The sequence below is a fragment of the Ambystoma mexicanum genome, chromosome 1q (genome assembly GCF_040938575.1).
Source record: "Ambystoma mexicanum isolate Mex_15411 chromosome 1q, UKY_AmexF1_1, whole genome shotgun sequence".
Taxonomy (NCBI): domain Eukaryota; kingdom Metazoa; phylum Chordata; class Amphibia; order Caudata; family Ambystomatidae; genus Ambystoma; species Ambystoma mexicanum.
Genome location: NC_090922.1, coordinates 491,869,440 through 491,893,177, shown reverse-complemented (window position 1 = coordinate 491,893,177; position 23,738 = coordinate 491,869,440).

The following is a 23,738-nucleotide window of genomic DNA, read 5'->3' as shown; positions in this document are numbered from 1 at the left end:
GAGAAGTGCATTGTAATCTAGTAAAAGGTGATGATGGTTCCCAGTCGCAGACCAGCAGTGAGCCACTTTGTATGAAGGTCAAGGAGGCTTTATTATACAGATGCACAAGTTCCAGTTACTCTAGCTCTATGTCACTTAGTCCACCAAGTGCCCATCATCATTTTACGTAGCTCAGGACCTTAAACTGACACTCAAGCCATACACCAACATTCTTGTGAGCTGCTAATCATAGCTTTGCACCAAAATTCTACCTGCACTTGTAGATGGCCAGTAGGACAAACACAGACATCCAACCTGAAGTACATCTCCCTTCCTTGCACAATGAAACCAAAACCACAATAACTCCTACCATAGCAGATATACAGATGTAGACACACACAGGGTTCCAAGCTAACAATAGAACCCACTCACACCTATGCAACGGTAAAACAACCCCAAATGCTCAGGTAACACTGGGAGGGTAAAAGGGAACAACACTTGACAGAAGCCAGGCAATTAAACATTGTGTTGTACATGTCCTCCATGAGCAATGCACGACTGCCGACTAAGGTAGCCCTCCTCAAAGACATTGGGCCTCATTCCGAGTTGGACGATAAGGGTTTACCGTCACCGGTAAGGATGCCAGTGCCGGTAAAGCCTTACCGCCCTATTCCGAGGTCCCTTAGCGGGACCCGCAAAGGACGTGTGGTCTGACCACACATCCTTTGCGGGTCCCGCTAAGGGACCAGGGCGCTAATAACAGGCCTGCTATTTGCGGGCCCGTAATTAGCGCCTTCCCCATTCCCAATGGGCCCTATGGGGGCTCAAATGGGAATGGGGAATGGTTTACTGAATGGGGATTTACCGGCTCCTCCCAGGTCGGAATGACCCGGTAAGTCCCCATTCAGCCAGACTGGACCCGGACCTGGTTTTGGAGGCAGCCATGGTGCTAATAGCAACATGGCTGCCTCCAAACTCGGAATGAGGCCCATTATCTACAGTCCCACCTAGTGCTACCACCGTACAATGCACTAACTGGCTGCACCCCAATGACACAAGTACAGCTATCCCTGTGCCATACACATTACATAAAATCGCACATCTGCCACCAGGAACCTATAATTCCCCAGTCTTCTCAAGGTGTCTGCTATACCTGGCAACTCAAGGTACTCCCAGCACTCCAGATGAACAGACATGCATCAGTAACAACATACAAACCCAAATCATCCTACATAGCAGACCCAAGCCTATCTACACCGATCAATTCTTTGGGAAAACATGCATCTGTGCCACCAAACACTCACATTCAATACCCTTGCATACAGCATACATCACACTTGGTGTACCACCCATCCAACACCAGGAAGCCAATTGCCATAAGGTAAATCCGGGAGCAGTATAATAAAGTCAAACATATCCAGCAATAAACCTGAAGGATCCCGCTCTATTGAGATATCTGACCTACAGATATACATATGTCCTGACCTACTTAAAACTATACCCTGGGGTAGCTACAAGAACCTGAAGTTACAAAAGCATTAATATTCCTAAACCTATGGATGCTTAGAAGGACAACAAAAAAAAACATTAACTCTAGTCAATCCACAGGACAACGGCCTCAGACAGCTAGCAGGAAAGATGATATCACATGTAATAGCTTCCACCCAATCTCACTACTTTCTTCACCATACTACAGTAAACCCCAAAACTATCCAAGAACCAGGGCATGGGGTTCCTACAATATGCCACAGCCAACACTAAACACTCTAATCCTGCATACCTAATGCCTAACCTATAGACCAAATTGTGAGCCCTATTCGGAAAGTTGAGAAAAAACAGTCCAGGGGTTGACATTGGGATTCATGGAGCAGGAGCTGGAAGAAACTTGTGGGTGTTAGGATTTTCCTCTGGATGTTAGGATTTTCCTGTGACCAGGAGTTACTCATCATGACCCAGGACCTAGTAAAATCCATCTACATGAATAGAGTGGTGCCTGTAAGATCATTGAACTTGCTTTTTTCCCATATTGTGGCATGAACCAAAAAATGCACATTCTTTGAACCAACCTCTTCCTAGAGCTGTGTTGCTATGTCTTGCACCGGCTTGCTGACTGTTTCTGTTGTGTGATTTCTTTTAACATGTTGCCTCACATCCCTTCCCTTTTTACGTTCCCTTTGAATTGCTTTTCCTTTTTATTTGTTTTACATTTATCGTATGTCAATTCTTTTATCTTGCTGCTACCTCTCATTTAGTCTTTACCTATTATTGCTGCAGCTTCATAACTCCACCACTACATCTGCTGGTGCTTTAATCTGCAACTTTCACTTTACTGCAACATTTCTATCTCTGGTGCCACCACTTTTTTTCTCAGATGGGAACCTTGCTCACTCTCTTTCCTTCTGCTGCTGCTTCAGAAAAAGGCGCCAATACATAGCATACAACAAATCTAACTCCCAGATTAGAAGCAACTATAACTTTGTCTAGTGCTTAGGATCATTCATGCTTTACATGTCTTCTAGTGCTTTATAAATACACGTTTATGCAAATTCACAGACACATGCCAAATAGGTACATTTATCTGGCACCAGTTGGCCTGGAGAGCTACAGATAGCTCACGGTGGCTGTTTGTGTCAAACTAACCAGGCCTTTCTATGCCCTCTCCGGGAGCTGAGTAGCTACCATCAATTTCGAACCCTGCAGTCCAAGAAATAGGTGGAAGGTAATGGTGTAACAGATGAGCAGATCACTTGTAAGTCACCACAATGCTCAACATCCATGCCCTCCCACCTTCCTCAATCCTCAGCAACCATACCCTTCCATCTCCCTCAATCCCCAATATCCATACCCTCCACTTCCCTCCATCCCCAACACCTATACCCTCCAACTCCCTTTACACCTCCCAGTATTATTGTCAAATCACAAAACGTGTCACTCCATGCCTTCTTGGGCATAACTGCCTGTCAGGGTATGAACCGGCCACGTTTATCTGTGAGTGGTGTTGAGGGCTGGCAGCCAATGTGCCCTCCTTGGGAGTGACAGAGATAAATGCTTCTGACTCCTGGTCCTGGATGTGCTGGAGGGTCAGGAGCATGGTGTGCTGCATGTTTTCTGTGAATGCAGATAGGGCCTCAGTCAGCTTCCTGACCTTCTGGCATACAACAGTATTGACAGCAGTTGCCACGGACAGATGCCAGTACTGCCAGGCTATGGACCTGGCAATCCTGCAGGATGAGCCCTGTACACAATTGCTGATTGTCTGCAGATGCTATAGCTGCATTTCGGCTATATGTTCGATCCAGACCTGGCATGTTCTTTGGTGTCAACACGCCACCAATGGCATCAGTTATATGCAGTGGCACACGCTCAGGGCCATGTAATAGGCTGGGCTGATGCATTGGGACCTCAACCTCCTACCACCTGCATCTATTGGTTCAATGACATCGTCATTGCCCACTGTGTCAGTGTCATGCTGCTGATGGCATTGGATCAATGGCTCATGGGAAGAGGGGGTTCAGCGGGTGGATGGGTGGGTCTTCATGTCAGTTCATGGGTGGTAGTGGTCTCATCTTGCTCCTCAACTTTCTCCACGGGGCCTGCCTGCGGAGTGGATTCTGCAGCTGGTGGAGGTGCAGCTTCTGCAGCTGTGCAGGCAGTACTGCAATGTGGTGTAGTTCCAGCAGCGACATGTGCAATTCGGGTGCAAAGGTTAGTTGTCACGATTGTGTCAACTGTTGCAGTGTGTCTGCTTCCTGCAGCTGGCATGTTGCTGATGTGGCCTGAGGCAGGTGGTCACTCCAGGTCCTTTTCCTGTTGTTGCAATGGCTAAGGAGCACATGAGGTAAAGGTGGATGGGCCTTGGCATGCCTTTGGACATTTATCTGCACCTGAGTCAACTGTGAACCTGTTTTGTGGATAATATGCTGTCAGGCATCATGCATACTTGACCGAGGTATAGCAAGGCCCTAATGCACTACGATGGATGCTCATTCTAGGCACATGTAGTTTCACTGTTATAGAATGTAATGCTTGAAGTGTTCATTATTTGAACCAGATATGATCTCTGTCGCAAAAATACCTTATTGGACTTGAGAGCTATATCTCGTGTGACATGGTGTTAAGTGATGAGTTACATGTATGCATTGGGCAGTGGAGTGGCCAGGGAACATGGCCAGGGTAGGTTGTTGGGCAAATGACAGTGCTCCAGCAAGGTGGGATTAGGGTCAGGAGAGGGTAGCCATCTCATATGCAGGGTCTCATTGGCATATGGCTTGAGAATTGGAATTTACATGTGTTGGCGCAGTCTTTGGCGTTGGTGTTTCCTATGTGGGTTGATTGCCTTTTGGGTGTGTCAGTGCTGAATGTGGGTTCAGGGGTTTCAGTTTGGCACTTGGCCATGGCCTGCCTTCATGGGTGCTTCTCATAATTGCATGGGGTCACATACACATTTACACAAAGGTGCACACTGTTCCACCTTCCCTTGCACAAGCATGTTGTTGCAGTGCCATAGTCCACATTGCCATTTGCAAGGTAATTCCACTGTACATTGTGGGCGTCTATCCTGGGAGACACATGCAGGGGATAGGGATTTTGGAATGCACTGCCATGGGAGACTGGAATGGGCATTCATACTCACAAGCCTCACATTGACTGCTTGTTCCAACTTCGGCCCCTCCTACAACCCAAGCTCCCCACAAAGGAATGTCCACACACTATATTATGTGCAAACACAGTTCTTTATATAAAAATAATGTTCAAGATATATACATCAATTAATTACACACTTTGTACTTTGGCAAATCTAATATGGCAAATATATACAATGGGCCTTATTACAAGGTTGGAGGAAGCCTTGCGGGTAAAACCAGCAAGGCTACCTCCAAACTTGCAAGAAAGTCTGGCACCTGCGAATGGGCAATTACCGGGGTATTCCAGCCCTGCCGGACCCAGTAATTCCCTTTCACAGGTGCCGGAATCGGGTGATCCCCACTCCCATTTGAGACCGATAGGGCTTAATGGGAATGGGGATGCCTGTAGCACCGGCACTGTTCATAATAGTGCCTGTGCTACAGGCATGCTGTGCTCGCGGGTGCCTTTAATTCCGTGAAAGGCACCCACGAGCACAACTCTGAGTTTGCCAGTCCGGATGCAACAGTACCAACATGCTAACTGGTACTGTTGTATCCGGACCAGCAAGCTTGTAATGAGGCCCAATAATGTCTATGTGGTACAACACTTAGCTATTGACTCCTTTAAAAAGCACCAACTGCTGACAGTTTCTAATGGCATACAAATAAAACAGTAATGTGTATCAGCATAGATCATAGGAAGGAAGGCAAAGTTAAGTTAAACAATGGCAGAATGTTTTCGACCTCTACCAAGGCACAGTTCTGAGTGAGAACACCCCCCAATCTGGGCAACATGTAATAAAGAGTACTAACAAGCCCAGTCCATTTATGTTTAAATAGTCTTGTTTCCTGGTTAAAATTGTTCCACTACCCCAATGTACCTGAGTTAGCAATGAATCTTCGATGGATCCCTCAAGGATGTACTCCCTTTATAGCAGGAGCCACGTGGCGTTGAGATTCCTCGAAGAAATGTGAACACTGGTGTCGAGACTGCAGCTTCGATCTTCGTGGTGCTCGTCGATGATCGGTCGAGGACATCCTGGGAAGATGACACGTGCGCTGCACCTCGATGCAAAGCATTTGGTGCCGCAAAGAAGACTCGAAGAATGTAGGCCCAGCAGTGGGGATTCGAGGATTGGCGTTGGATGTCGGTGTCGGCGTTCGGGACTAGACTATGGCTGGACTTTGGATCTTCACTTGTCGGCGTCTTTGTGGGCTTCCGGTGGTGGGAAACCCACCGGCGGATTCTACTCGGTCCTCGGTGACCTCGACTTTCTCCAGCGGGACAAAGTGGTCGGCGGTGACGGTGCCAGAGTTCCCATTGTTCGGCTCCCACTGCTTGCAGTTAATAAAGTTATTGATAGAATTTTGATGGCACGTTACGGCCTTCTCCAAGCTGGCGCCGATTACCACTAATACGTAAGAGGACGTATTTACATACCAGCATGGAAGTCAATTTTTAGATCTGGAACAAGTGAAGAAAGTCAGGGACCTTCTTCCTGTATCTAAATAGGTAGGAGAACATCCCACTTGTTGTTAACGGCACAATAAGCATGCACACATGCCGGTTTTAGAGTATAACAACAGTGCTCAAGCCCATTGTTTTTTACGTACTGCATCCTAGACCAAAGCACGGTCCAGAAGGGCACAAGGCAGTGGGGTGATACACTAGCGAGAACATTGTAGTTGATGTACCAAGCAGTGCAGACCTGCACCGCAGTAGCCACATTTTGAGGAGAGGATGATTTCACTAAATGGATGTCCTGCCCCCTCGTTCATATTGAGGATCACGAAAGAAATTACTGCATTTGAAAACACTGAACAGTTTGTTCTCTTGGAGGCCTTCCAGTTCAGGTGCAAGTCGTATAACGGCCCACTGTGGACCTTCGAAGTACCTGAGTCACCAATTATACGGATGATTTTAAGACACTTTGTTGGCAGCATTATTAAACAAGATAAGAGATATGGGGATTAAGATAACAGGGTTGCCTGTTTTTCTCTTTTTCTGCCCTCTAGTAACAATAATATTGAAGACATACAGAATTATTACGTGTGTGTAAACAAGCGGCCCAAGACACGCAGAAGCAATGAAAGGTGGGTGGACAGCTGCAGTCTACAGGCTGTATACACAATGGTATTCCCTATGGTCAGCTTTTAATATTTACTATGTTTTTGTTTGTAGTGTCCCCCCTGAGAGGTTCTCCATAATTGGGGAATCAAACAGTTTTACATTGCCTTGTGCTTGGTGTTCTGAAGAAAGCTCGGAGGGATAAATTATATTCTGAACCGATGCACGATACAGTCTGCCCCCCGAGCCAGAAACACAATGGGGGTCATTACGAGGTTGGAGGTAACCGTGGCGCTATTACCGCATGGCTGCCTCCAAAACCTCACCAACTCTGCCCTGGTGAATGGAGCTATTACCGCCCCATTCCAAGGTTGGCGCGGGCGGTAATTCCCCATTCACCAGGGCCCTTCCCCATTCCCATTTGAACCCCCATAGGGCTCAATGGGAATGGGGAAGGCACTAATAACGGTACCGCAAATTGCGGTACCATTATTAGCACCAAAGTCCTTTGCGGATCCCGTCCTTAACGCCTGGTAAAACCAGGCATTAAGGGAGGACCCGCAAAGGGAACTCGTAATAGGGCGGTAAGGGATTACTGGTACCGGTGCCCTTACCGGTACCGGTAATCCCTTACCGGCCGGGTCGTAATGAGGCCCAATGTGTCAACCTGTTTAGTGTAATTTTTGCCATACTGTTAATAACCCCACGTTAAGACAGGGTATATATACTATCCTTATCATACCCTCGAAATAGGTCATGGAATACTGCTGCCCTTAGTCAGTGTCGTGAGGCATTACTAAATGTTGTTTTATTTTTTCATTTTTTTACATTTATATAGCGCACAGACAGCCCGGGGGCATTGTGGCGCTGTTACTTGTAGGAGACTTAGTTACAGTAGGTACACGCTCAAAGCATTAGACAGCATGGATGTTATACATATTATGCATTGAAGGTAATTGGTAAGAGGACTAATTGCAGTAGTGACACAATCACAGTATCCCTAGGGAAGGGACGGTAGTCACGTCAGCAAGTAGGGTTGATCAGGCGAACAAAGTAGTTTTCATGGCCTTATGGAAGGCAGTGAGTGATGGTTCAGCTCGCAGGGTAGTGGGGAGGGCGTTCCAGTGTAGGGAGGCCAGGTAGGGGAACCTGCTCTAGCTCTTTTGGCCCTGAGTACAGTGAGCATATTGGCATAGGGTGTCCTGGTAGGTCTTGTGGAGGAGGCAGGGTGGATTCTTTGTGACAGGGTGGTGCAGAGAGGTGGATGCACTTGTGGATGAGGGTCAGAGCTTTGAAGATGATCCTCTCCTTTATGGGGAGCCAGTGGGATGCTCTTATAGCGGCAGTGATGTGCTCTCTTTTGGAGAGGCCTTGTGCTGCACGCAGGGCGCTGTTCTGAATTACCTGCAGTTTCTTAAGGTTTTTAGTGGAGGTCCCTAGGAAGAGAACATTACAGTAGTCCAGCCGGGATCCAGTGATGGCTCTAGCTATGTTGGTGCAGATGTCATTTGAGAGAAAGGGCCTAGCTGCATTGAGAAGTTTTGCATGGTAGGCAGCAGAGGGGGCAATTGCATTTACTTGCCTAGTCATGGATAGATTAGAATCTAAGTAGACACCTAGAGTTTTTACCGAGTCAGATACTGGAATTCTGATGGAGTCGATGATGAAGTGGCTAAACTGGGCGTCAAGTTTTTTTAGGGTGTCAGGGGCACCTAGAAGTAGGAGTTAGGTTTTGTCCGAGTTGAGGGAGAGACTGTTGACAGCCATCCATGTTTGGATGGTGTTGTAGATATTGTTGAGAGTCATGGAGTCAGTGTCATAGTCCCCTGTAAGTGTGAGAAGGATCTGCATGTCATCCGCATAGTTGGTGTAAGAGATGCTCAGAAATGTGCTGTGTATATGTTCATGTTTGATATGTTTTTTGATACTAACCTTGAATAACTTCCTTTGAATTAATTAAAAAACTTGCTTGACCATGTGTATTGTCAAAAAATCCCATACAATATTTTCTGTAGCTGTTATCCATCCACTCACGTGTGGTAGGGTGGGGTAGCCTTTGCTCAATTGTTCTTTGGTTATGTGTCTTCACTTACCCATAATATCTTCAGCTTCAAAGGGATGTTGATCTCAACAAAAGGATGTTGATCTCAAAAATAAATTGGGCATCAGCATGTCCCTGCACCACTTCAAAACTCTCAGCAAAAGGTTGAACAAAAGAACATTAATATCCCGCCCTAGCCTCAGGACATCAGGCTGGTGCCCACATAAGAGGGCTTTATTTTTACAACTACAAAAAAAGGAATAGTAGAATAACGTCTCCATCATAAATCATAAAGAAAGTATTTTACAATTGTTCCAGAAACAACAGGGAAAGCTTGTATAGCTAAGGTGCTTGGTGCACCATATTCATCCTTAAACCATTAACAAAATAACGTCTGGTAACACAACAAAAGCGGTTTTATAGGAAGGTAGGTTTTCAAAATGCATCAAAAGATTGCAAAACAAATGAGTTAATTAGAGTGCTCACACTCAACATACATGAAAAAAGGGGGGAAGGGGGAGGACCACCCGACTCGGCGTACCTAACCCTAAGGAAGAACACCCTGAAACTAGCGGGGGTGCCTATCCCTGGGTGGCGTGTGGTGTATCGCCTACTAAAAAGATATAGAGGAGAGTACTGTCCCTCAACCTTCTATACTGATGACAATGTCTGGAAACAGACACGGGTCGTCCAAGACAAAGTGGGGCATGTAAAACAGTGGTAGACTCCAGAGGGTTAGGCAGCGTGCAGCAAGACAGTGAATTGGGTCTTGAGGCTGCTTGATCTTGAGCGTGGATCCAACCTGTAAATTAGGTCAACTACTTATATTCCATCCAGAGTGTGCAACTTTAATGATACCCGTAGGTCACTGTGGTTGGGGTATGTAAGAGTACTGGTGGAGTGACCACTGGTGGAACAATAAAAAGGTCCAGCCGGAGGGCTGGGGGGCTAGAGAAGGCTCTTATAAAAATGTGTGGCTCACTCAGTGGTAAAGAGTGTGCTACAGTAGGTAGTAATTAGAGGATTGTGTCTCTTAAGTAAATGTATAAGAGATCAAGCGTGGGTCATGAGAGCCCTCATGACCGAAAGGGGTCGACCGGTTTCAATGGCGTAGGTGGTTCAGGCCATCTTCTTCAGGACCGTGATTTAGAATGCAAACAGGTTTGCCAAGTGTTCAGTAAGTTGCTGAACCGGAATGAAGATACTGATGTCTCCTGGAGGGAGACAAAAGAGGGAGGGGGGAGAGAAAAATGGAGAGCATTCAATGAAAGGGGTAGGAAAGGGGCACCAGGGAGTTGGTGCCAAATGCTACGGAGTGGTGCTTTTAACATGCCTAGAGAGAAGCGTGTGGGAGCAAGGCCATTGAATGGTCAAAAATTACAGGAGTGGTAGGGTGCCTATGCACCAGTGGTTGAACTAGTCGCCAGAAGGTGGGGGAAAGAGGTAGGGGGTGCCAGACAAGGTCTCTAAAGGTAACTGTAAGGCTGCTGCCAGGGAGTGAGAGGCGCTGGTGTGCACTTATTGGGATACAAATTGTGCACTACAGGGTGGAGATGGTGAGCCCCTAGCTTATAAGCAAATTGGGTGAAGGGGGGGACAACCCGCGCCCAGCTAGGTGCAAGGGGGGTTCCTGGGGGGTGGGGAGGCAGGCTGGACATACCTCAAAACCAGCATGTAAGCTGGAATCTAAATGGTAAATCTGGGTTAGTCAAATCTCCGAGTTGCAGGTAAAATGCCTGTAGGGAATAAACAAACCATATCAGGTAAGGTCATCAATGCAGGATACATGGCAGGAATACCATGATCAAGGGTCCGTGGTGCCTAAGTGGTCTGTACCTGTGAAGGGGGCAGCTGCTCTCCTCCGTGCTGTCTGGGAGCTGTGTCGGGCTAATGCAGCTCGAGAAGACTGGTTTGTTTGGATAAGGCCAATTACCTATGAAAACAACGAGCAACGCGCTCGCGCAGGCGTCTGCGTGCCGACGCTGGCTCCCTGTGAGCCTCGAGCGTCGGATGGAGATGAAAAAAGCTCGAGCGCCTCTAGAAACAAGGACTGAGCGCGCTCGAGCACGAAATGTCGGGTGGCAGTGGGATAAGCTCGAGTGCCTCTAGAAACAGAGGCTGAGCGCGCTCAGGCTCAGAAGGGGTTAGGCACCGCACAGGGTCTGATCCCTGGTGAAAGAGACTAGGTCTGGGGGAGAAAGAGTGCATGGAAGGGGGGAGGGGGGGGAGGGGGGGGAAGGATAGTGAAATAAAAAAGTATATATAAATAAATAAAAATGGGTTTTGTAGTGAAAATGTAAAGATGATTAAATTAAATTCTGATAGTAAATAATAAATTGAATGTGAAAAGAAATGTGAAGATAGATGAAAAATGAGTGTGAACTGGAGTGAACAGACTGACAAGTGGCAATGCGGAGGCAGCATTGAGAAGGGGGTAGTTGGTGGAGTGCAAGGGAGATGGAAGGTCCCAATGAACCGTGGTGGAGAAGGGGCATCGGGAGGACCTCGTGCCCGTATTGTGAAGGAGACATGGGCCTCTCTTGGAAAAGTCCAGAGGGTAGCATAATGAACCTGAAACGCACGTGCTAAAAAGCCCGTCTGGTATGTTATCTTCAGGGCAGCACTGCTAGTTCATGCCACTGGATTTGTTCATTCAGACCATCCGAATAGCTGTTGAGTCTATAAATCCACATCTGTTCTTTTTTGAACAGCATGTTGTGGTAGTTGCCACCTCTGCGGGGCGGTGTGACTTTCTCTATGATGGTCCACTTGAACTGGTCTGCTGTGTGTCCTTTGTCCAAGAAATGGGACACCAAAGGTGCAGTAAGTTTGTGCGTTCTTATGCATGATTTGTGTTCGGTCATGCGGGTCCGAACTGGCCTATTTGTCATGCCGATGTATCTCAGGCTGCAGGGGCAAGTTATCATATAGATGACGCCCTTGGTGTTACAATTAGTAAATGTATTCTGTATCCATGGTGTTTTCCAACCAATCTCTATCTGTGTGGTTCTGGAGGTCTGGGCGCACATGGAGCAGTGGCCACAGGGTGCATGACCCTTGGGGGGTTGAGTGTTCCAAAGGGTCCCCTGGGTAGGCTCATCCCTAGAAGTATTCGGTAGGAGGGTTTTGACAACCTTGTCTCTTATATTACAACGTCTCTTGAGTGCAAAGCGTGGGACCGAGATGGTGGAGGCGCCTGTGTTAAGAATTGGCCAAAGTCTCTTAACTTCCCGTTTGATTTTACTGAGAAGGGGTGAGAAACTGAACACTGCTGTGAAGGTGTCCGACTCACTGGGTTTGGTATGTTGTTGTAAGGTGATGGAGCGTGGAATGTTCCTAGCTCGTTTACAGGTGTCCTTGATAATCCTCCTAGGATAACCTCGCTCAGTGAGTTGCGTCTGAAGTTGTTTGGATTGTCTGGTATAATCCGTAGTCTGTGAGCACAGTCTCCGATAGCGTAAGAACTGTCCGAAGGGGAGATTATCCCTGAGGGCCTTAGGGTGGTAGCTGGAGTAGCAAAGCAAGGCGTTTCTGTCTGTGGCTTTTCTGTAGACGCTCGAAGAGAGGCGCCCGCCTGTAGCTGAGATGGCCAGGTCGAGAAAGTGTGTGTTGGATCTGTGTCTCTCCATGGTGAACTTGAGATGAGGGTTAAGGGAGTTAAGCCAAATGTGGAAAGTCTCTACCTCCTGTTCTGAGCCTCTGAATATCACGAAAATATCATCGATATATCGCCGCCATACTGTTAGATGGGCGAGATATGGATTGGTCGCGGGATGGATGTGTTGGCGTTCGAATGAGTCGACGTATAGATTGGCGAGACTAGGGGCAAAGGTTGCCCCCATTGCGGTACCCGAGGTCTGTTGGTAAAAAGTGTCTTCAAAAAGAAAATAATTCTTGGTCAGTGCTATTTCTGCGAGAGATACGATGAAGCTAGGCGGGACTCCATGTAGATCCATACCTGAGTGTAACATATCGTTAAGCATCTGCAGTGTTTCTTGTTGTGGTATCCGGGTGTAGAGGGATTCTATGTCGATAGTGACTAGCCATTCTGTTTCTGGATCAAATGCGATGTTGTCTAGAAGGGTCAGCATACATGTCGAGTCTTTCACATAACTGGTCATTTTTGGAACCTGGTCTTTGATGAAGAAATCAACATATTGTGAAAGGGGTTCCAAAACAGAGCCTATGCCAGAGACAATAGGACGCCCTGGTGGCGGTGTGAGCCCCTTATGAATCTTGGGGAGAGCGTACATGGCAGGGATCCGAGGGTGCGGGGGGGTCAGAAATGCAGCTTCCCGGGCGCTGATATATCCCTCGGCTTCTGCCTCGTAGATGATAGGTGCTATCAGAGCCTGTAGAGATGGGGTGGGATCTCTGGGTAGAATGCTGTAGCTATTGGGATCGTTAAGTAGGGTGGTGACCATTGTGATGTATTTGGAAGTGTCCATAATGACTATGGCTCCCCCTTTGTCAGCTGGTTTAATCATGATGTCTGGATTCTTAGCTAGGTCTGTCAGGGCGAGTAGTTGAGGTTTTGTGCAGTTGTTATGGATGAATGGAATATTTGATTCAAAAACTGAGATCTTTTTGAGCAATGCCAGTTCGAAAGTAACTGATTCTGCGGTGTTTGCACTATAGGGTGGAAAAAACTGTGATGGAGGGCGTAGGCCCGTCACATCATTGTCTTCATAGGTGTGGTTGGCAAAGTACTGCTTTAATCGTATCTTACGCATCATTTGTGTGACTTCGACCCGGGTTTGGAACGGGTCGTAGCGTGCTGTAGGTATGAAAGATAGTCCCTTTTGTAAGATCTCTTGTTCAGGTCTGGTAAGGATGTGGGTTGATTGGTTCACGATAAGTGAGGGAGGAGTGGTGGTATGACTCCTAGTCCCCGACTGCGTGTGACCACTGTAGGCTGGGGGTGGTTCTGCCAGCGGGCACGGTTCTGGCCTCTCCCGCGTTGTCCTAAAAAAGGGACCGCAGGGGGGGTGCCTTGACTGGCGCTGTTGAAGTGTACTCTCTTGTTCTGCCATTTGTTGTTATTGGAGCTGTTGCTCAGAGGCTCAGAACAGGAGGTGGAGACTTTCCACATTTGGCTTAACTCCCTTAACCCTCATCTCAAGTTCACCATGGAGAGACACAGATCCAACACACACTTTCTCGACCTGGCCATCTCAGCTACAGGCGGGCGCCTCTCTTCGAGCGTCTACAGAAAAGCCACAGACAGAAACGCCTTGCTTTGCTACTCCAGCTACCACCCTAAGGCCCTCAGGGATAATCTCCCCTTCGGACAGTTCTTACGCTATCGGAGACTGTGCTCACAGACTACGGATTATACCAGACAATCCAAACAACTTCAGACGCAACTCACTGAGCGAGGTTATCCTAGGAGGATTATCAAGGACACCTGTAAACGAGCTAGGAACATTCCACGCTCCATCACCTTACAACAACATACCAAACCCAGTGAGTCGGACACCTTCACAGCAGTGTTCAGTTTCTCACCCCTTCTCAGTAAAATCAAACGGGAAGTTAAGAGACTTTGGCCAATTCTTAACACAGGCGCCTCCACCATCTCGGTCCCACGCTTTGCACTCAAGAGACGTTGTAATATAAGAGACAAGGTTGTCAAAACCCTCCTACCGAATACTTCTAGGGATGAGCCTACCCAGGGGACCCTTTGGAACACTCAACCCCCCAAGGGTCATGCACCCTGTGGCCACTGCTCCATGTGCGCCCAGACCTCCAGAACCACACAGATAGAGATTGGTTGGAAAACACCATGGATACAGAATACATTTACTAATTGTAACACCAAGGGCGTCATCTATATGATAACTTGCCCCTGCAGCCTGAGATACATCGGCATGACAAATAGGCCAGTTCGGACCCGCATGACCGAACACAAATCATGCATAAGAACGCACAAACTTACTGCACCTTTGGTGTCCCATTTCTTGGACAAAGGACACACAGCAGACCAGTTCAAGTGGACCATCATAGAGAAAGTCACACCGCCCCGCAGAGGTGGCAACTACCACAACATGCTGTTCAAAAAAGAACAGATGTGGATTTATAGACTCAACAGCTATTCGGATGGTCTGAATGAACAAATCCAGTGGCATGAACTAGCAGTGCTGCCCTGAAGATAACATACCAGACGGGCTTTTTAGCACGTGCGTTTCAGGTTCATTATGCTACCCTCTGGACTTTTCCAAGAGAGGCCCATGTCTCCTTCACAATACGGGCACGAGGTCCTCCCGATGCCCCTTCTCCACCACGGTTCATTGGGACCTTCCATCTCCCTTGCACTCCACCAACTACCCCCTTCTCAATGCTGCCTCCGCATTGCCACTTGTCAGTCTGTTCACTCCAGTTCACACTCATTTTTCATCTATCTTCACATTTCTTTTCACATTCAATTTATTATTTACTATCAGAATTTAATTTAATCATCTTTACATTTTCACTACAAAACCCATTTTTATTTATTTATATATACTTTTTTATTTCACTATCCTTCCCCCCCCCCCTCCCCCCTTCCATGCACTCTTTCTCCCCCAGACCTAGTCTCTTTCACCAGGGATCAGACCCTGTGCGGTGCCTAACCCCTTCTGAGCCTGAGCGCGCTCAGCCTCTGTTTCTAGAGGCACTCGAGCTTATCCCACTGCCACCCGACATTTCGTGCTCGAGCGCGCTCAGTCCTTGTTTCTAGAGGCGCTCGAGCTTTTTTCATCTCCATCCGACGCTCGAGGCTCACAGGGAGCCAGCGTCGGCACGCAGACGCCTGCGCGAGCGCGTTGCTCGTTGTTTTCATAGGCAATTGGCCTTATCCAAACAAACCAGTCTTCTCGAGCTGCATTAGCCCGACACAGCTCCCAGACAGCACGGAGGAGAGCAGCTGCCCCCTTCACAGGTACAGACCACTTAGGCACCACGGACCCTTGATCATGGTATTCCTGCCATGTATCCTGCATTGATGACCTTACCTGATATGGTTTGTTTATTCCCTACAGGCATTTTACCTGCAACTCGGAGATTTGACTAACCCAGATTTACCATTTAGATTCCAGCTTACATGCTGGTTTTGAGGTATGTCCAGCCTGCCTCCCCACCCCCCAGGAACCCCCCTTGCACCTAGCTGGGCGCGGGTTGTCCCCCCTTCACCCAATTTGCTTATAAGCTAGGGGCTCACCATCTCCACCCTGTAGTGCACAATTTGTATCCCAATAAGTGCACACCAGCGCCTCTCACTCCCTGGCAGCAGCCTTACAGTTACCTTTAGAGACCTTGTCTGGCACCCCCTACCTCTTTCCCCCACCTTCTGGCGACTAGTTCAACCACTGGTGCATAGGCACCCTACCACTCCTGTAATTTTTGACCATTCAATGGCCTTGCTCCCACACGCTTCACTCTAGGCATGTTAAAAGCACCACTCCGTAGCATTTGGCACCAACTCCCTGGTGCCCCTTTCCTACCCCTTTCATTGAATGCTCTCCATTTTTCTCTCCCCCCTCCCTCTTTTGTCTCCCTCCAGGAGACATCAGTATCTTCATTCCGGTTCAGCAACTTACTGAACACTTGGCAAACCTGTTTGCATTCTAAATCACGGTCCTGAAGAAGATGGCCTGAACCACCTACGCCATTGAAACCGGTCGACCCCTTTCGGTCATGAGGGCTCTCATGACCCACGCTTGATCTCTTATACATTTACTTAAGAGACACAATCCTCTAATTACTACCTACTGTAGCACACTCTTTACCACTGAGTGAGCCACACATTTTTATAAGAGCCTTCTCTAGCCCCCCAGCCCTCCGGCTGGACCTTTTTATTGTTCCACCAGTGGTCACTCCACCAGTACTCTTACATACCCCAACCACAGTGACCTACGGGTATCATTAAAGTTGCACACTCTGGATGGAATATAAATAGTTGACCTAATTTACAGGTTGGATCCACGCTCAAGATCAAGCAGCCTCAAGACCCAATTCACTGTCTTGCTGCACGCTGCCTAACCCTCTGGAGTCTACCACTGTTTTACATGCCCCACTTTGTCTTGGACGACCCGTGTCTGTTTCCAGACATTGTCATCAGTATAGAAGGTTGAGGGACAGTACTCTCCTCTATATCTTTTTAGTAGGCGATACACCACACGCCACCCAGGGATAGGCACCCCCGCTAGTTTCAGGGTGTTCTTCCTTAGGGTTAGGTACGCCGAGTCGGGTGGTCCTCCCCCTTCCCCCCTTTTTTCATGTATGTTGAGTGTGAGCACTCTAATTAACTCATTTGTTTTGCAATCTTTTGATGCATTTTGAGTGTGAGCACTCTAATTAACTCATTTGTTTTGCAATCTTTTGATGCATTTTGAAAACCTACCTTCCTATAAAACCGCTTTTGTTGTGTTACCTTACAATTGTTCCAGCCAAGGGGTCCGTCCATCCCTGCATGACTGTCTAATTTATGACCCTTGCATTTGTCTTCAGGCTGCCGGTTTGTGGGATTCCTGAACCCTTTTCAGTTGAGTTGGATGTTAAGCGTTGCTCAGCCGGTACTCCCCATTCTCTTGCTCCTCCTCTCTACCTCTCGCCCTTCATCTCTGCCTCTCTCCCTCATTCCCTCTGTCCCCCTTTCTCTCCCTCTCTCCCCCCACTCTCCCTCTATCTCTCTTCCTATCTCCATACCCCTCTCTCGCCTTCTCTCTCTCTCTGTCTTCATCTCTGTCTCTCTCCTTGTCTCCCTCCCTCTCTCCCTCTCTACCTTCATCTCTATCTCTCTCCTCCTCTCTCTCCCTCTTTCCTCCTCTCACCATGTACTTTCCTCCTGATGACAATGCCCTATTCCTCTAACCTCCTCATGTTTATATCACCACCCTACAGCTGTCTCTCCTTGTTCTCCTCTCTGTACTACACTCACTCGCTACTCTCTGCCAGACGTCTTCCCCCAACTCCTTCTCAGACTCTTCATATTGCCAGACTTAATTGGCTACTTTTTGTACTTTATATTTCCACTTGAGTAGTGCTTAAGAATATGGAGGACATTTGTGAAATGACGGTTGAGCTATTTTATTACTGAGCTCTGTGTAGTGGTCAGGGGTCTTGGAGAGAGAGAGGCCTCACATTTCATAAAGGCGTACCTCCATCTTGGATTTCAGCAAAGCCATGAACATGTGTGGGATCTGCCCTCGTCCTCCTTGTATCTCTCCTGACTTTGCTTGGGCCAATCTAGGCCCCTGTGCTCTCTTAGTTGTGGATTTGGAGTTAAGACATCCTCGTTTAAGTAGGGGACACTGCCTGTTACTTTTACAATCACTTAATTGTGGAGAATATATAGTGCTGTGGTCCACATGATGGTTTTTACTTTCTCATTCCCATGGTCAATGCAAATCAATTATTCATTGTTTGAGTGAAACTTTGCAATTCCAGGACTTCCATTGACTGCGAAAGTAGGGATTGATATGTGAAATGTTTCCCTTGGTGATAGTATTTGAGCATTCTCATGACTGCCTCCTGTCTTAGTGTGGGGCCCAAATGAGAGTGGTCTGTGGATCCAGAGTATACTTTCATTGGGTCCTGCATCCACTAGCTGTGGGTGGCACCCAGCCCTTTTGAACACCCCACAGTACGTCACCAAGATCAGGCAGGTGACTTCCTCCCAGCATCTAAGAAATATATCAGGAGAAGATATATAAATACATGGATATTACATTTATAACATCATCCTATGATGAACAAGACCATCCCAGCTGACTACAAGATTAAAACACCAGAACAACCAAAAGAGGAGGAATTATACGTGTACACAAATAATGATTTTCATGTTGAAATCTCAACGTCTGACAGCATCCTGGCATGCAAATCGCTCATCCTTCTTTATTCCACATTTCACACTTCCATGCTGAGCTTCCCTCTCCTCTACGGACCATACTCATGCAAACAATAATATGCAGAAGATCTGGAAGATACAGTCACTTACCTTTCGGTAGAATGTCAACATTTCACAATACTGGGAAGATTTCAATCTTTGGCTGGAAAAGGAGGCCAGCATAGCTATAATATTACTGTCGGCAACCCTGGCTACATTAAACATCAAGAAACTAGTTCCAGTAACCACCCAGATATCTGTTCACAGATTGGATGGAGTTTTTAAGCAATGAAAGTGTAACCATTATCTCCTTACCGCTGCTCTTACAGTGGGATATCCACCCTTCCATCACTTTCAGTATCATCACACAAGCACCACCATTGTTCGGAGTAATCCACAGCATCAATCAAGCCTGCGAATGGATCAAGTTGGACATGCTCCTTGAAAATCATAATCCAGAAGGGAACACCGGGTGAGCAGCTTTACAACATTTGTAACTGGATATCAAATACCCCACACATTATTGAATTGATTAAATGTGATTCTTCTAATCTGTGAAACTGTAAACTAAATTGCCTATACATACAGGAGACTTTAAATAGATAAAGAGATGACTTTTGATTGGATAAATTGAATAAATAAGTTGTAACTGTTTTCTTGAAAACAAGGACATTAATTACCTGGTAATTTGCAAGCAGGTTGGAATACCTAAGAAGACTAGCAAGTTGAGACAACTGAATTTGACATGGAACATAGTGGATTTCCTGTGTTTTCCTTGCAGCTATGTTTGCCGTTGTCATTTTCCCTGTGGCGATTTCACTGCGGCCATTTTCGATGCATTTTTTTATTATGTGGCGGGCGGGCGTTCTGTCCAGTACCTTCTAACCCCCCCTACCCCAAACACACAACACATTTATTTATTGAAAAAAGAAGAACAAAGTGAAAACACCTCTGTGAAAAAACCATGGCAAAAATAGCATTGAGGAAAACACGGTAAGCGACGTAAGGGGTGCTATACCAGGAATTAATTTAAGCAGCAAGCGAAGCATTTTAAAAGCAAATCTTAGGTTTAGTAGGAGCCAGTGAGCAGAATATTGGAGCGATATGATCCCCTTTCTTTACATCAAAAAAGCAGCCTTGTGTACAAACTGCACGCAGTGGACTACATTTGCTGGAAGCCCTATTTATAATGAATAAAGTGTATTACACACACCAGAAAAAAAAGCCAGAAGAAGATAGTGAGAAGTGGTTTTTCACAATGATCACTCAATTAAAAAGCAATTGAAAAATGCCTCAGCCTGTAACACAGCAGTGACACCATCCCAAGAGACCTGTGCTTCCATTGCACTGGACGTCAACAAAATTGAACTAATAACATACCAATTAGACAAGAAAGTACAAACACCTCTGATCCCAGCAAGGGAAACATCACTGAAGAAGCCATATACTCCAGCACTGATACCTTTTTGTCCATCTTTACTTCAGTATTTGCAAACCAATGTCAACGGCAGCAATCAAGCAGGTTCACTGGAAGACCTATGCCCCCCATAATCTACAAATCATAAACCAAACAACCTTGTCTAGCACCTACCTCCCAACCCCAACGAATTGCTTCCAATGAGGCAGACATGACCCCTGGCACTTTTAAAACATCCTTCTTCATGCATCCTCTCAAAATAGCCACAACTGATCCCAATGACACAGCAAACAATCAATGAGAATGTTATTTACCAACAGCCCCAGGAACAAATTGAAAGCAATACCATCCTCCACAAGTGGCAATATGGATTCAGACCAATTAGTGAAACAGAATCTACACTATGCTCTAAACTGGGCGTGCTAAAAACATGTATGCCAGCTCACCTAGTGCACTGACGCTATTGGACATATCTAACGCTTTCGATATCAGTCACGAAACTCTGATAAAAATATTGCAGGACATTACATTAACAGGAGCCACTTTACACTGTGCTATTTTGTTTCCAACAAGAATGCAAGTCAACACAAATGACCTCTTTCAGGACATGTCTCCATGGCCTCACTCTTTTTCCCCTCTTGTTCAATATCTACATGACCCCACTTCTGGTATTTATCAATAAATCAATTCTCAAATTTTTTAACTTCCCAGAATCTATAAGATTATAACCAACGCTACATCAAATAAATCAATTCGGCAGATGTCTTGCACATGCTGACTTTTCGATAACGACAAACGGAGTGGCTGCAGAGTGGCAGTCTCTGCAGCGTTCTACGAGTTCCTGTTGGATTCCTGTGTTTTGGAGTCTGTTTTCAGTGTCTACTACTGAGAGGGTTGGACTTTTCATTCAAAACCCCTCTTTCCCACAGAGCGGCCGCGGAGCGGCCGCAGAGTGGCTGCAGAGTGGCAGTCTCTGCAGCGTTCTACGAGTTCCTGTTGGATTCCTGTGTTTTGGAGTCTGTTTTCAGTGTCTACTACTGAGAGGGTTGGACTTTTCATTCAAAACCCCTCTTTCCCGCGGAGCGGCCGCGGAGTGGCTGCAGAGTGGCAGTCTCTGCAGTCTATGGCAGCTAGGGCAGGGCGGCTTGCCAGCAGAAAAAGCTGCACTCCCCTAGTGTCCCAAGTGTCTGCCGCTGCGGCGACCAAAAAGACTTTGACTTTGGCTGGCGTTTCGACCTCCGCCACTTACCCGGAGACAACACTACTGCAAACCGAGACCCTGGGTCCCCGATTGCGGAGCGCCAAATCAAAGATGATCCTTGCGCTCAATCAGCCTCACTCGGATTCCGAGGCAGACTCTTCTGTGTCAAGGCTGGCCCTCATCATACCCGGACCCTCTGTAGCAGTGAACCAGGACCCGGGAGCACGCCAGCTGGATGCCCGGGAGTCTTTACCGTCTGCTTGCCCACCTGTTTGTCTTCCTGCATGTCCCCAGCCAATGGAGAAGTCCCCCGCGACCGCCAGTCACCCCCCGCCGTGGGAAGCGTGTGCGGAGTTCCCCCTCGGAGGAGAGGAAGCGCCGTGTGTCGCAGGTGAGGAGGGACTGGTGGGCCTGGTGGGTGAAGAGGGGGCGGCGGGCGACAAGCTACCTCCCGCTGACCCTCCGTGTTCATCACGCCCAAGGGCTCGAAGCCCTAGTTTTCAGGTGGGCGATGAGGTCAGTGGAGAGGCAGCGCTGGCGGACGATCTGCCAGTTCCGATAAGTTTGGACGCAAACCGCCTTATAGTGGCACCGACCCTGCATCCTCCCCCCCCAGATGTTGGCGAAGCTCAATTAGGGGCGCATCCTCTAGAGGTGGATGCGCTGGAGGGAGCGAACCGAGTGGCTTCAACTGAAGCGGCTCCTCCTGACATGGGGTTGTTTGACCCTTTGATAAGGGCTGCGAGAGCCGATAGTGTAATCAAATCAGCTCAGGTCTCCACACATGTCTTCATGTCTTGTATCCAAAAAAGAGAGGAGGACCGGTTTGCAGGAAACGATGTGCACATTCACATCAAAAGTTGGGGTTAAAAGCCCAGCAAACACAGCGCCCAAGACATTCCTGCGCTCTGTCACATCTTCAGCATAACCAGCAGAAGGACGATATAACACATCTGTCGTTAAACAACAGATTCTTCGCAAATCTTCTAAAAAAGAAAGTCTCACTTTCAGAGGAACTTTCGGATGCGGAGATTTTAGAAGTAACAGCGGATCAAAATGCTCCCATAAATGTCATGGGAGGCCCTACTGACTTGCGTCCAGCCTTTTCACTGGAACCAGCACGCTTTTCTTTTGCAGGAACTGTGGCGGAAGCAAATATCAGGTGGCATTTTGGCTCTCCCCGAACTGGTGTACCACCCCCGCAAATCCCACCTACCAAGCCTACAACCGACCTGGAGAGAGCTACCAACTTTTCAAACTCCCAATCATCATCGGCTGTTTTTACGGCCCTTTAAGCAACGGGCCCCCTTGCCAGGCCACTGCCGGTTGGGTCGGTGGTTTCAGCAGCTACACCATCGACAGCCAAGTCTTTATTGCAAAAACAGGCATGTTTAAGATCTCCGGTGTCCACTATCATCGACTTAAGTGGTGTCGAAGATCCCGCTTTCATTTCCTCTCATGTAAACGACACAGAAATCAGCGTCTCAGCACCTACGACTCCGGATCAATTTGATCAGGGGTCTATCGAGGTGTCCTGCTTAGCTACGCAAGGGAAAGTCCCGGTCCCCATTGAGCCTTTTATGCAAGAAAAGGGCCCCGCAGTGGTGGCACAAACGAGTCCTGGGATCCCCAGTCCTTCCATTGGCCCGCTGTTTGGGAGCACCCCAATGGTATCTAGCTCAACGAGCCCCATACGTTCTAATGAGAATGGAGGAAAGCCTACAAAAGACACCTCGCCTAAAAAGACTGATCTAAGACTCATTATGTCAACTGTAACTCTGGCCATGACTCCTTTTTGCAAACTATATGAGTCAATAAACGACTCAATGAGAGATCATACCTCCATTATAGCGATGATGAATAGCCGTCTAATTTTTTTGGAAGGCTATATCAACGCACTGAACAACAAAATGGAAAAGGGCGCCAAAGACGAGGGGTTTGGTCAGTCCTCAACACAATCAACGAAAGGCCTCTTGGTGGATGTTAGTTCCCAGACTTTGGCCCCAAGTTCGCAATTCCAACTTGATGAACTAAGAACAACTGTCAGCCACGTGCCCCTGTGTGAGGGTCCGATAAAGACCAAGCCACAGTCCACCAAGGCTAAGGGAAATGGAGCAATATGTGATGAACCGAATGTAATCACAATAGACCAAGGGTCTGTTCCGGACAGAAAAGCAAAGGAGGCTACTCTTGTAACGAAAGGTCACCTCACGACCCAAAAGCAAATGACTATCAAGTTCTTTTCTCCTCAACCGACTATTAACAAAGTACAGTCGGGGAAAGACAAAGGCGAAATGAACCGTGGGTCTGAGACCCCCCTTAATTGCGAACCACCTAAAGCAGTGGCTGAACGGGAAATCCGAAGTCTGAAGTCGGGGTCCAATGTACTAGATAGCGTTCCTGTAAATAAGGAATCTGAGCATGCGATAGATGAGAACTTACTGAATTGTAGTGTTTACACACTATCTGATGATCAGGAATCAACTAACAACTCTCATCATATGGACAAGGAGCCCTCTCCCTTTTGTACTTTGGAAAGTCGCTG